At 39.4% G+C, this 14,621-nt stretch overlaps 1 protein-coding gene and 1 long non-coding RNA gene across 3 annotated transcripts in view; one reads left to right on the forward strand and one right to left on the reverse strand.

The window, feature by feature from the left end:
• NGR-B4 (neuropeptide receptor B4) overlaps positions 1-13,979 on the reverse strand; it is a 46,359-nt gene extending 32,380 nt beyond the window's left edge. For both annotated transcript variants that reach the window (XM_089729029.1, XM_089729020.1), the window contains exon 1: positions 13,844-13,979. The gene's annotated coding sequence lies outside the window, so the exon portion shown is untranslated. The remainder of the gene's footprint in view (positions 1-13,843) is intronic.
• LOC149503526 (uncharacterized) lies at positions 9,392-10,129 on the forward strand. Its single transcript, XR_016325054.1, has 2 exons — positions 9,392-9,598; positions 9,894-10,129. It is a non-coding gene; the product is annotated as an uncharacterized LOC149503526 (long non-coding RNA).
• Positions 13,980-14,621: the final 642 nt, after the last annotated feature.

Raw genomic sequence — 14,621 nt, forward strand, 5'->3', positions numbered from 1 at the left:
CTAAGTTTTTTATTGCTTAGATGAGTAAACGAGTTCACACCACTCCTGGAGTATGGATGGTTCTACTCTGCTCTGGTGGCGGGCGGTGCGATAGTAAAAAAAGATGAAGGGACTCTCTTCAACGTTCCTCAAAGAACATATAAAATATAGAAGTAATCCAAGTCCCTCCGTAAATCCTGAGGCTTCCAACGATCCGTGAGAATGTTATTATTGACAGTCCCAACGTTTGTATGGAGTAAAATAGAAAAAAATTGGTATTTAGGAGCATTGGCGTAGAGAATGTTGACCCCGAGAATTCCAAGAACTCTCGAAAGGTTGTGTGGCGGTAGCTATCATACATCACAAGATATTTGACAGACGCCTGAATCTCGCTTACGACATTTTTAAGAAAAGCTTGCATATACATAAACAAGTTCCGAACAACAGCAGTCGGGTCGTCGCCGCGTCGGTCTACTGAGCAATTTCACCAGTTTGGTGGAAGCTCTTCCCTTCGTCTTGGAGTGACCATAGTTGTATATGAAAACACTTCTTAGAATCGCGGCATGAAAACAAAGAGGTCCTTCTTTGCAGTAACCACGTACCCTTTGTCTTCAAAGTGAATTAAACTAAATTCAATTAATCTGTTCCACAAGTTTCGATGGTCTTTCTTAGACTATGTTCCGAGAAAAACTCTCAAGGACAGTACATATCGTATCCTGTATGCTGTTATCCGCATCTCAATGCATGTCATTGATGACAGCCCGCCACTTTCATACGGGATGAAAATGGTACCGAGCTTTGTATCAAACCGAATGCCAATATTTTGGAACGTGAACGCCAATCAATGTCTGTAAATGAACGAAAGCTTGTTATAATCTTGTATCAGCAATTGATAGGATTTAGGAAAACTCAGACCCCTCCCCCGGTAATCTTTCAATAGAAGGCAGCTTGGGACCGAGTTTCCCTGGCCCTTAAGGCTCAAAAAATTAACTTTACAAGTGCCCGTAACCTCGCAAACGGGATTCAGATTAAGGCTCAAACACCCGACGACCATAGGGCCCTCTCTTCTTACCTTCGTAAGGAGCGTATAAGTTTCCATACGTATACGCTCCAGGAGGAGCGCGAACTCCGTGCCGTCATACGTGGCATCCCTAAGAAGTTGGATGGTGATCTCGTCAAGGCCGACCTTTTAGATCAAGGCCTACCTGTCAACTCCGTGCACCGCATGCACACGAGCCGCGGACCTGAGCCATATAACATGGATACCGTCTGTAGGCTCTTCGGAATCACCGTCGAAGCCCCACACAAGAAAGGCACACCTAGCCAGTGCCATAACTGACAATTATACGGGCATTCTTCCCGTAACTGTCACGTGCACCCCCGACGCGTCAAGTGTTAAGGCGATCACGCCACGGCCCTATGCACTTGCGATCAAAAAACCGCGACGGAACCGCCTAGCTGCGTCCTGTGTCGAACACAGGGTCACCCCGCAAATTACCGTGGATGCCCTCGAGCCCCCAAAATAAATCACCGCATCGCTCGCCAAAACCGCCTCCGAGCTTCCGGCCCGAGCATCAAAGCCTCGGCACCCTCTGTGTCATAGGCTAAGCCTGTCTTCGTTCCAGCGCCGGTGCCCAGCGTTTCGGCCTGGGCGAAACCGCTGCCGTACAGGAACACGGCTACAACTCTATCCCCCGTGATTCGTCCCGCCCCCGCGATACACCCCTACCCCGCGAATTGCCCTTCGACAGCGTCCGACAATCTCGCTCTAGCGATCGACTTCTTTCAGTCGATTAATTTTGAGTGCGTAAAAGCTTTGGGCGACGCCATCCGTGCCGCCTCCACTGCACAACACTTCATCGCCGTTGTGCAAGAATACGCTGACGTATACGTGTCGTTAAATACGAACGTCCTCCCCTCACTCCGCCGGTAATCAATGGCGTACAATAGTAGGCTGAATCCCCTATCCGAAACGATAGGATTTTTTAACGCATACGGTCTCGCAAATCAACGTGATCAGGTTTGTGATTTTTTGCGTGACCATCAAATTGACATATTTTTAGTACAGGAGATTTTACTTAAGCCCGCGTGCCGTGACCCTTAAATCGCGAACTATAACATGGTTAGGAACGACAGGCTCACTGTTCGTGGTGGTGGTACCATCGTTTACTACAGAAGAGCTTTGCACTGCATTCCGCTCGATCCCTCCGCTCTCGTTAACATCGAAGCATCAGTATGCTGAATCTTACTGACGGGACACGCGCCAATCGTTATCGCGTCCGTTTATCTTCCACCGGATAAGATCGTTCTAAGCAGTGATATCGAGGCGCTGCTCGGCATGGGGAGCTCTGTCATTCTGGCGGGCGACCTAAATTGTAGGCACCTAATGGTGGAACTCTCATACCACAACCCCCAAGGGCAGACGTCTCGACGCGTTAGTCGATGATCTCGCTTTCGATATCGTCGCTCCGCTAACCCTGACTCACTACCCGTTAAATATCGCGCTTCGCCCGGATATACTCGACATAGCATTACTAAAAAATGTAACTCTGTGCTTACGTTCGACCGAAGTAGTTTCAGAGTTAGACTCAGACCGTCGTTATGAAGCCCGGTCGCGCTCCCAATTCGGTTCCCGTCAAGAAAACTTTTTTTTTTTTTTTATTGCTTACCTGTGTGGACGAGCTCACAGCCCACCTGATGTTAAGTGGTTACTGGAGCCCATAGACATTTACAACGTAAATGCGCCACACACCTTGAGATATAGTTCTAAGGTCTCAGTATAGTCACAACGGCTGCCCCACCCTTCAAACCGAAACGCATTACTGCTTCACGGCAGAAATAGGCGGGGCGGTGGTACCTACCCGTGCGGACTCACAAGAGGTCCTACCACCAGTAATTACGCAAATTATAATTTTGCGGGTTTCATTTTTATTACACGATGTTATTCCTTCACCGTGGAAGTCAATCGTGAACATTTGTTGAGTACGTATTTCATTAGAAAAATTGGTACCCGCCTGCAAGATTCGAACACCGGTGCATCGCTTCAACACGAATGCACCAAACGTCTTATCTGTTAGGCCACGACGACCACAACTGTGGTGGATTAGCACACGCTGGGCATCAGCCTAGCTGAATCTGATCCACCATCGCTCCCGTGCAGCCCGGACCCTAATCCGATCCCTCCGGATACCGCTGAAGCCATAGACATCGTGTCACCTCGACATTAGATAACTCATCGAAGCAACTTGTAGTGGAGGACTTACTTCACCGCTTCAAATTGCCCGACGATAGTAGGGAGCTCCTTAGAGCCAAGAACGCCTCGATCCGCGCGTACGATAGGTATCCTACCGAGGAAAATCGTATTCGAATGCGCGCCCTACAACGCGACGTAAAGTCTCGCATCGCCGAAGTCCGAGATGCCAGATGGTCTAATTTCTTAGAAGGACTCGCGCCCTCCCAAAGGTCTTACTACTGGTTAGCTCGTACCCTCAAATCGGATACGGTAGTAGCTATGCCCCCCTCGTAGGCCCCTCGCGGCGTTCGATGATGACGAAAAAGCAGAGCTGCTTACTGATTCATTGCAAACCCAGTGCACTCTTATCACCCAGCCCACGGACCCTGCTCATGTAGAATTAGTAGATAGTGAGGCTGAACGCAGAGCCTCTTTGCCACCCTCCGAAGCGTTACCACCCGTCACCCCGATGGAAGTTAAAGACTTCATCAAAGACTTACGCCCTCGCAAGGCTCCGGGTTCAGATGGTATTTCTAACCGCGTTATTAAGCTTCTACCCGCCCAACTCATCGTGATGTTGGCATCTATTTTCAATGCCGCTATGACAAACTGCATCTTTCCCGCGGTGTGGAAAGATGCAGACGTTATCGGCATACATAAACCCGGTAAACCAAAAAATCATCCGACGAGCTACCACCCGATTAGCCTCCTCATGTAATGTAAGAGCGTCTGTTCTACAAACGTCTCAGAGACTTCATCTCATCAGATATGTAAACGGAGTAAAATGTCCCTTCGGAACAAGGTGACACTTTACAAAACTTGCATAAGGCCCGTCATGACTTACGCGAGTGTGGTGTTCGCTCACGCGGCCCGCACACGCATAGACACCCTCCAATCCCTACAATCCCGCTTTTGCAGGTTAGCCGTCGGGGCTCCGTGGTTCGTGAGGAACGTCGACCTACACGACGACCTGGGCCTCGAATCGATCCGCAAACACATGAAGTCAGTGTGGGAATGTTACTTCGATAAGGCTATGCGTCATGATAATCGCCTTATCGTTGCCGCCGCTGACTACTCTCCGAATCCTGATCACGTAGGAGCAAATCACCGTCCTCGCCCTTTGTGGTCGTCGTGGCCTAACGGATAAGACGTCCGGTGCATTCGTGTTGAAGCGATGCACCGGTTTTCGAATCCTGCGGGCGGGTACCAATTTTTCTAATGAAATACGTACTCAACAAATGTTTACGATTGACTTCCACGGTGAAGGAATAACATCGTGTAATAAAAATGAAACCCGCAAAATTATAATTTGCGTAATTACTGGTGGTAGGACCTCTTGTGAGTCCGCACGGGTAGGTACCACCGCCCCGACTATTTCTGCCGTGAAGCAGTAATGCGTTTCGGTTTGAAGGATGGGGCAGCCGTTGTGACTATACTGAGACCTTAGAACTATATCTCAAGGTGTGTGGCGCATTTACGTTGTAAATGTCTATGGGCTCCAGTAACCACTTAACATCAGGTGGGCTGTGAGCTCGTCCACAAAGCTAAGCCATAAAAAAAAATAAAAAAAACACGTCCTTACGGATCCATCAGATCCAATAACTCTTGCATTAGATACCTTTAGCTCTAACACTAGGAGCAGGCTTAGAAATTCCGGTAACCGTACTCGTCGAACTCGGCAAAGAGTTCGACGGGCAACCTAACCCATGTATCAGCCCGCTGAGTTTCTCGCCGGATCTTCTCAGCGGGTCGCGATTCCGATTCGGTAGTAGATTCATTCGCGAAGCAGCTACTCTTGAGTTGTTAGGTCTTTGGAGGTGCTCGGATTGCTGTTAGCAAATCCCACCCCTGTTGGCTGAGCCTTGCTTGCCCACCTGTCCTGGTGAAATAGGAAAGGCCTCCGGGCCACCAGTAATACTTCAATCATAAAAAAAAAGTTTGGTTCAAAAAAAGAGCCTGAAAACCGAATCATATTTTAGTAAAATAGGATAGGATAAAGCCGTCCGTTTTAAACGTAGTCGAAGTTTAAGCAAAAAAAGCTTTGACTATTTATACAATTGAAGCACGAACTATCTCTCCTACCTGTACGTTCCTGTATTAATTCTCGAAAAATGTGTTAATTTAAAACTTTCTTATTGCATATATGTATTTATTCAAGTAGGATTCGGAAAATATGATTCTCCAATCCACGTGTTGTTTATGGAGTTTACGGAGATAAACCTAGGCTAGTTACTAGAATTAGTTTATTCGCTGGTAACATATTTTTGTAGGCTATTTATTGTACTAGCATCTGTTTAAATCAAAATCTGTTTTGGAAAATTAAGAATTAAGGGCGGAAGTCCGGCGATTTCCACCTGACCAAAAAAAAAAAAACTAATGTACAGTATAAATAAGCTCGAATTTAAAAACGATATAATACGAGAAGCTCAAACTAAGGTCATAAACAACACGATTTGCTTAAATTACTACGAAACAGACAAACTCTTAACATAATCTCCTTATTTTCAATTGGTGTTTATTCATTGTGTTACTAACATAATTTATTCTCGCATACAAACAGACAAAACACACACAACAATAACAAACACATATGTGTATGTTTTCCTACTATTTATTTTGATAATTAAAATTCTTAGCGATTGAATTATTCGATTAGAATATATTTCTATTTGGCTGTATTGCCCTATAGTTAGCAAATCGTTTATAACACGAAAACCTCGATATATACCCCCAATAGTCTATATTTTTACTGTTGGTAGGACCTCTTGTGAGTCCGCGCGGGTGGGTACCACCACCCTGCCTATTTCTGTCGTGAAGCAGTAATGCGTTTCGGTTTAAAGAGCAGGGGCAGCCGTTGTAAGTATACTTGAGACCTTAGAACTTATATCTTAAGGTGGGTGGCGCATTTACGTCGTAAATGTCTATGGGCTCCAGTAATCACTTAACACCAAGTGGGCTGTGAGCTCGTCCACCCATCTAGTAATAAAAAATAAAAAAATAACGAGAAACACGCACGTTGTATTCAATATGTGTGTTGTTGTTTTAACCTGTTTACATGTACATGAGCAATGAAAAAAATTATTGAAAAAAATTAAATATATTTAATTCCCTGACGTGTTCCTTTTATGTTCGAATTATAAAAGTTGTTGAAGTCAACAAGTTTTTACTTGAATTAAATAACAAACAAACAAAGGAGTATTAAAATGCATTTTTACGTAATTCCTGAAAAATATTAATATAATATTAATATCATTCCAGTATATTTGTCTCAAAAGATCTACTCACTCTACTACTAAACTAATTTCAAACATATTTTTCAGAAAAGCCTCATAACTAAATTAGATTGATTTTTTTTATCGAATAAGGTACTAAAGAGTTATCCGTTTTTCTGCTGTTAAAGCTGTTATATTTAAAAGTATATGTAATGACCACCAAGTCACAATATATCAACCAAATACAATAACAATTCACATTCTTGTTTATGAAAAATCATTTTCTTTAAACAATAAGGGCTAAAATTTAATGGCGAGTTTGTTGAACTCGCCATTAATTCGAGTGATGGCGAGTTTGTTGAACTCGCCATCACTCGAAACTTTTCAAATTCGAAATTTTTTTTTGTGGTTTCAGTGTTATGACAAGTTTACAACTATACAGGGGATAATCAACATTGACGCAGTTTATCCATTATTTCCATGTTCATATCCATCCATATTAAAGTATGAAATTGCCGATTTCTACTGAAATATTGAAATTCTTTTTTTTAACATTTAACATATTTATTTAATCAAAATATCTACCATTATTATCTATACATTTTGCCATCTAATAAGAAGCTCATTTATGCATTTGCGAAAGATCTCTGGTGATCTAGATTGAACAAACTGTGTGAAAGCATTTTGTACCTACTGCCTCCTGGGAAGAAAACTTTTTATCATGTAAAAATTGTCCAAATCACGAAAAAAATGGTAATCCGTTGGAGCAAGGTCTGGCAAATACGGTAACAAATGGTTTCTAAATGCAGTTCATGTAGAGTTAAAACGGTTTCTCGTGTTGTATAAGGTCTCGCATTATTATGGAGCAATAATGGTGAAGTTCGATTCATGAGTCGAGGCTGTTTCACTGCAAGTTGTGCTATTATTGTTCGGAGTTCGGCACAGTAGACATCTGCTGTTATTGCTTAACCAGATCGGAGAAAGCTATAGTGAATAACACCATGCTGAGACACCAAACAGTTACCATTACCTTTTTATTGGTAAGCTTTGCTTTAGGACAACGTTGCGGCGTATGACCTGGGGTCAGCCATTGCAATTTTTACTTACGGTTGTCGTAAAGAGTCCACTTTTCATCAAATGTCCTAATTCGATCCAATATTCTTTCATTTCTGTATCGATTCAACAAGGCAATACAAGTTTCGACACGCGTGTCTTTCTGCAGATCAGTCAAATTATGACGCATCCATTTTTCATATTTTTTTATTTTATTGATTTGACGCAAATGGGCCAGTATTGTTGGTAAGGTAACGTTAAACCATGCCGCTAATTCCTGGGTAGTTTGGCTCGGATCGGCTTCCACCATCTCGAATAATCGAATGTTGCACATTTTTGAAAAGAAGAACCTCATAGGTATCATTTGAAAAAAGTTTCACTCAAAAATCTTAAGCCCTGAAGGTTCTATGTCAATTCGAAGTATCTACTACAATAAAACGGCAATTTCATACTTTAACCCCTATAATTTATATTTCCGTTAATAGAGTCGATTGGTTTGTGTCTGATCTATAATTAACACTAAGTCCGGGAGTGCATAATATCAAATTTTACTAAGATTTTAAAGGTACAGAGTAAACAAATCTGCTCTGTGCAAGAATGATGTCCACAGCGTTACATATTTCAATAAAGTTGCTCGCTCATCAAATATTTATTAATCTCGTGAGTCTTCTCATAAACCTTTCTCAAAGGCTTGTTGTTGAAAATATGTTCCAGTTTATTATTTTTCTAAACTAATTTTTTTGTGTACAAATATTTTTTAATATCCCGAAGCTATGCTATGCTTTTACTCTCGTTTCATAGATGTCGAGAATGCATATACGAGGCACACACATGAGTGACGAGAGCACACAAGTAGACCCGCATCTCAGAAATAAAATATTTAAATTTGAAAGTTTGTATGTTTCGATACTGTTCCTTCAATCACACCAAAATGGCTAAATGGATTTCAGTGAAATTATAGTAACTTCTCTGCTATAATAGCTAAAATCTCATATGTACCTATGTAGTTCGTAATTTGAACTAACTCATACGTTTACGATTTATTATGCAGAATGACATGGTCCAAACGATATCAGGTGTAACTAGTTCAGTAAGCTCAATTGTACCTATGTTTGCATGTTAGTGTTTTTATAGACCAAATTCGTAAATCAATTGGTAATTTATGTATAAGGCAGTGTAGCGGATAGCCATCACACAAACTCAAGATATTTAACAGATGCTTGAATCTCGCTTACGACATTTTCAAGTTAAGGTTGCATATATACAAGTTCCGAACAACTACATTCGCCGGTCATCGTTCTCGTCGAACCCGTCGCTTGCGACAAACAGCTCGGCGAGTAAATTAACCCACAGACACAGCCCACTGAGTTTCTCGCTGGATCTTCTCAGTGGATCGCGTTTCCGATTCGGTGGTAGATTCTGCGAAGCACTGCTCTTGCCAGGGTTAGTATTAGCAACGTTATCAGGTTTGAGCCCCGTGAGCTCACCTACTAATTGGGCGAATCTAGAATAACCCCTCGAAGTTGCGAATAGGTAGGAGAAAAAAAAACAACAACGAACGTTCCGACCGCTTTCTACCAAGTAATGTCACCCGTTCGGTGGAAGATGTTCCCATTGTCGTATACCCTCCACAAGAATGACACAGAAATGGCTGTCCCGGAAAAAGGCAAAGGGGTTATGGGCTAAACCGCGAGGTACATTTAGTACTCAGAGTCTCGTAAAAATAATAATTATTTATATTTATATTATATTATATTATATTATATTTATTTATATTATAATAATTATTATTTTGAATATTAAAATTATTTTGAACACGCATTATAATATAACTAGCTTTTGCCCGCGACTTCGTCCGCGTGGAATAGTTACTTTGGCATAACGCTAAATTTTACCCGCGACTTCATTTACAGTCTTCGATCAACAATAGTAACTAGATTTCGGGTCGGCGCAAAAATCCGTCTCGTTAAATAACAGCGCACTTGAAATGTGAGCTCTTATTTTGTTTAGTTCACTTCCGACTCAGCCAATGTCAACTCGTCTCACAATGCCGCAGTGTGTATTCAAAAGTTGCAAATAATGCCCGAAAAAGCAATTTAACGGCCGGAGTATCTTACTTTTGGTAAGTACATGAAGTATACGTTATATTTTAAGCTTTAAACTAATAAATAATATTAAATTTTAAACAAAATTACCGATTTTATCCACCGCTACAAATGTTGGCCAAGGCTCGCCAACACTTGGACAAAATTTTTGTTTAAAAGAAAAGTAAATGAATGGAGTAGATTTGTGTTGTAATAATTTTTAAAAATTTGTTAGCAGTACTTCAAAATTGGTTAGTTAAAATTGGTTAATTCTGCTTTTGTGTCTGTTTGTTGGATTCTCATTGGATACTTAGCTTTCCTTTTTTATTTTAGCTTTCCTAGCAATCACGTGTGCAGAATGGATCTCGATTGTCGCCAGAGAAAGAAGAGATTACTTTTATAAGCCAGCTAAGAACTGCACTCATTGACACTGGACATCTTTGCCTTCCGTGTTCACGGCTACCGAAACGTGGCCGAAGCATTGTAATAAAAATATCGCGCTTAAAACCGTTTAAACGTTGTTTTATTATATGTACTAGTCGCGAAAACATAAAAATATACTATAAAAATATCTATTACACAAAACGTAACGCTAATAAAATAATAAGTAATGTGTAGATACCAACAAACATAAATCCTCAAAACATAAAAAGTAAACAACTACACTTTTACTTTTTTTTTTTTTTTTTTATTGCTTAGCTGTGTGGACGAGCTCACAGCCCACCTGATGTTAAGTGGTTACTGGAGCCCATAGACATCTACAACGTAAATGCGCCACACACCTCGAGATATTCTATAAGATAAGTTCTAAGGTCTCAGAATAGTTACAACGGCTGCCCCACCCTTCAAACCGAAACGCATTACTGCTTCACGGCAGAAATAGGCGGGGCGGTGGTACCTACCCGTGCGGACTCACAAGAGGTCCTACCACCAGTACAAGAGGTCCTACCACCAGTACAAGAGGTCCTACCACCAGTACAAGAGGTCCTACCACCAGTACAAGAGGTCCTACCACCAGTGCAAGAGGTCCTACCACCAGTACAAGAGGTCCTACCACCAGTACAAGAGGTCCTACCACCAGTACAAGAGGTCCTACCACCACTTTTACTTTTATTCATATAATAAATTATTTTAGTGTTCAACGCGACTCCGTTACCTCCTGTAGTAAATAGAAATTGAAATTTCAAGAAGCAAAAATAAATAAATCAAAACGATGTTAGTTCTCAAAGGTATAACGGAAAAAATTACTTTATTTGTTGGTTCATAAGGTTCATTTAACATTAAAGGTTGTTTAACATATTCCTTTTCATTTGTAAGTGACAGGAGTAATTTATTGCTTTGTGACGAATGATCGTAAGTATTAGATAATGTTTTGGAGATTTGGAACTTTATTACTAGGTGGCATAGTTGTAATTAGTTTGAATTTAAAACTGTTTCAAAACTTTTTTCTCCGTTTGTTGTAAACCAACGTAGCTATGTATGTGTATATTCACGTGGACAGTTTTTGCTTCGATTTTGTACGTGTCCCTTTATCTAGTTACAATTGTTGATAGAAGTTTACAGTACTCTGGTTTGGTACTTCATTACTGAACCGGTAGATGGCGTTGAAGAAGCTAGATTTTGAGATTTTTTGACAAACAATTTTTTAATTTTTCGTAAAAAACATTTTTTTTTCTTAATAAATAGTATCCTATGTTACTTATAATACCTCCAAGAATATGTGTACAAAGTTTCATAATGATCGGTTAAGTAGTTTTCACGTGAAAGCGTCACAAACAAACTTACATTCACATTTATATATTAGTAGGGATGTATAATAATGTACACGTATTGTAACCCGCCCTCAGACTGTTATGTTCTTATGTCCACACCTTATTTTAGACATCTATTTTTAGAAATGCTGTAATTCATTAATTATACCTCGTGTATCCAGATTTAAGGAAATTTATTTTTGTATTTGTTGTATTATGTTTAATGTTTATTATTATTATTATTTGTTTTTGTGGCCTGAGATTTATTGTTCATAGTGAGATTTTATTGAATTAACGAAACATATATGGGTACTAATGCGAAAGAGTACTAATGCACTAATGCATGCTCTACATCTACACAAATTCTTTTTTTTTTTATTATCCATAACAACGAATGTGCTTAGAATTCACCTGGGAGCCAAAAGATATCCCAATGTAAGTCCCACTCATTTTGAGACATGTTTTTATTTTATTTTTTAGTTTGATAGATGAGCATATGGATCTCCTGATGGAGAGTGGTTACCACCGCCCATAGACGTCAGCAATGCCAGGGGAAAAGGCAAGCCGCTGCCTACCGCTAAGTACCCGGAGTTATTGTAACACAATTAACTTGTTTCATGGTTGTTCTATCCTTCAAGCCGGGTCTCGTGGACGGTAGAAGTAGGATGATAATACCAACCAGTCCGGGCCTAAGAAAGATACCCTAATCTTTTTTAATACGCTTTTATATATTTTATATAAAAAAACAAAAAAAAATACGCTTTTATAGAAAATCCAACTAAAAAATAGAAAATAAACTTTAATAAATTTGAATTAAAAATAGTGTAAGAAAAAATGATTTTATTGTGAAAAAGGGTGGGTTGCTTTTCAGGATATTATCAATAAACCATTCTACTCAAATCTGTTCATAAAATATTTATAACTACTGATACCATGCACCCACGCTTTTTTTACAATAAAATAATTATTTCTTACCCTATTTTTAATTCAAATTTATTTTCTATTTTTTAGCGGGGTTTTCTATAAAAGCGTATTTTTTTAGTTTTTTCAAACTATTATTTATTTGTAGTGTAGCATAGTTAGCGATTACGAGAGCAGATAGAAAGCACGCAACGTTAATGCTGCCGTCCACGTTGAGACATAAAGTCAAATATTTTAGAATAAAGCCGTATCTGTTATTCCAATACATTATCGGAATCGAAATTGACTTGGGTTCGATTTTCCACGATCGTGGAACTCTAACATAAATAAAATTAGTGCTCTAAGTTTCCTTAGGTAAATTAATTACCGCAGTAGTCAAGGCTTCTCTAAGCATACAAGGCGTATATATATAGACTCATGACGTCACTAACTATTGGGCTACGAAATATGAAAACGTGAAAAATAAAATAATCGTTAATTTTCTTTCGTTAAAATAATATGTATACTATTATTTACTTACAAATTTTTATTAAGAATGCAGGACTGCTGCATTTTTTTGGGCTGATTTATGGTTATGGTTGCATTATCATTTTTAATTTTTCAAATTAATGGTCGCAAGCAGTTGTCAAAGATTATCAAAATATTACTAGGTAGTTATGTTAGCGGAAAAAAATATGAGTTAAATACAACGGACATTGCGGTAGGCAAAGGCTTGGTGCCTGAATCCTGATATTGAAGATGTCCATGAGCAACGGTAAGACTTGCAATTCAGTGGGCCAAGCGGAAGATCCTTTTGTACGGCATAAAACGCAATACTCGTTTCGAATTAGTCCGGAAATTTTAAATAGTGTAAAAATAATTCTCCTTAAGATGATTAGTCAGAGCTTTTAATAGATACTAAAAAAGTAATCATCAATTCATCTAGAATTAAATAACCATCTTCGTCAACAAAAAAATATTCGTCTTAAATTAAAAAATCATCATCGTCAACAAAAAAAAGTAAAAAAATTAAAAGTAGCCAAACTAACTGCAGAACAACAAAAAGTGCAACAAGCGGAAGTAGAAAATGAAATTACGCTCTTATTTTCTTGAGCACCTACTCTAAAGATGCACTCAAAGCGAGTTTGTTAAAATTTATCCCCGTCTTTTAACAGAAAATGAAATATAAGATTAAAATAATATATTATTTGATATTGAAAAAGTTAGGAGAAGAAAAACATTTTCTGACTTCTGATGTCGTGCATATTTTTGAAAATGCTCATACCGAGTGAGTGAGACTCATAATGAGTTACATACAAGAATTTAATAAGCTATTCTTTGTTCTTCGATGCAGTTGAAAAGTGGGTTTTTTCAACTTAATTAGAGTAATAAATCTGTAGAGTAAAAAAAGGAATAATGACAATTAGAATCTATCCTCAGTCAACTAATCAATATTCAACGATTTTAATAAATGGAAAACAATAATTGACCGCCTTGAAACTAAAGTAAATGAAAATAAATCAATTTTAATACAGTTGAACTTCAATAATTGCACATAGAAAAAGTACAATTCGAAAAACCAAAAAAAAAATCAAATCATCAAATAATCAAAACTTATTAACAATGACTTACCTCATCCCAAGCAGCTTATTCCAGAAGGCTCTGCAAGTTTTGTAATGAAAAGGACAACACTTTTGAATTAATTATAATTATCTATATTTAGATACATTTAATCTGAGTAGTGGAGCTAGCAAGGCCCGGCGCCTTTCCGCGACGAAAGCTGAGCGGGAACTGAGATTTCTCCAGCGCTGCCTTTATTGCGGGCAGTTCGTAGCAAATTCAGAGCAGCTCTAGGTGCTTCTAGGTACTTCAACCGCCGGTCACTGTTCTCGTCGAACCCGTCGCTTGCGACAAAGGGCTCGACGAGTAAATTAACTCTCAGACACAGCCCACTGAGTTTCTCGCCGGATCTTCTCAGTGGGTCGCGTTTCCGATCCGGTGGTAGATTCTGCGAAGCACGGCTCTTGCTAGGGTTCGTGTTAGCATCGTCATCAGGTTTGAGCCCCGTGAGCTCACCTACTAGCCACGGTTACGCTGGAATAGCCGCTCCAGGCTACCAGCTTAGTTAGGGAAAAAAAAAAGCAGCTCTACATGCAAAATTTATTTTATCTAAGTAATAATTTTGATTTTTTATTACTTATAGTTAATCATTGAGTTTAATTTGAATTTAATTTTTTGCGTTGAACGTAATGACCAAGGTTTTCATAATTTTTATGCCGTTCAACAATTTAAATTACAAAAAAGCCTACAAAAAAGTTTCTTTTTACTGGCTTGTTCTAGGATTATGTTTTAGATTTAGCAGTCCCAGTTGCCATATAAACTTTATATTAGTACCAGATACTAAATTAAA

This window comes from Bombyx mandarina, chromosome 01 (genome assembly GCF_030267445.1).
Source record: "Bombyx mandarina strain Sakado chromosome 01, ASM3026744v2".
Lineage (NCBI taxonomy): Eukaryota > Metazoa > Arthropoda > Insecta > Lepidoptera > Bombycidae > Bombyx > Bombyx mandarina.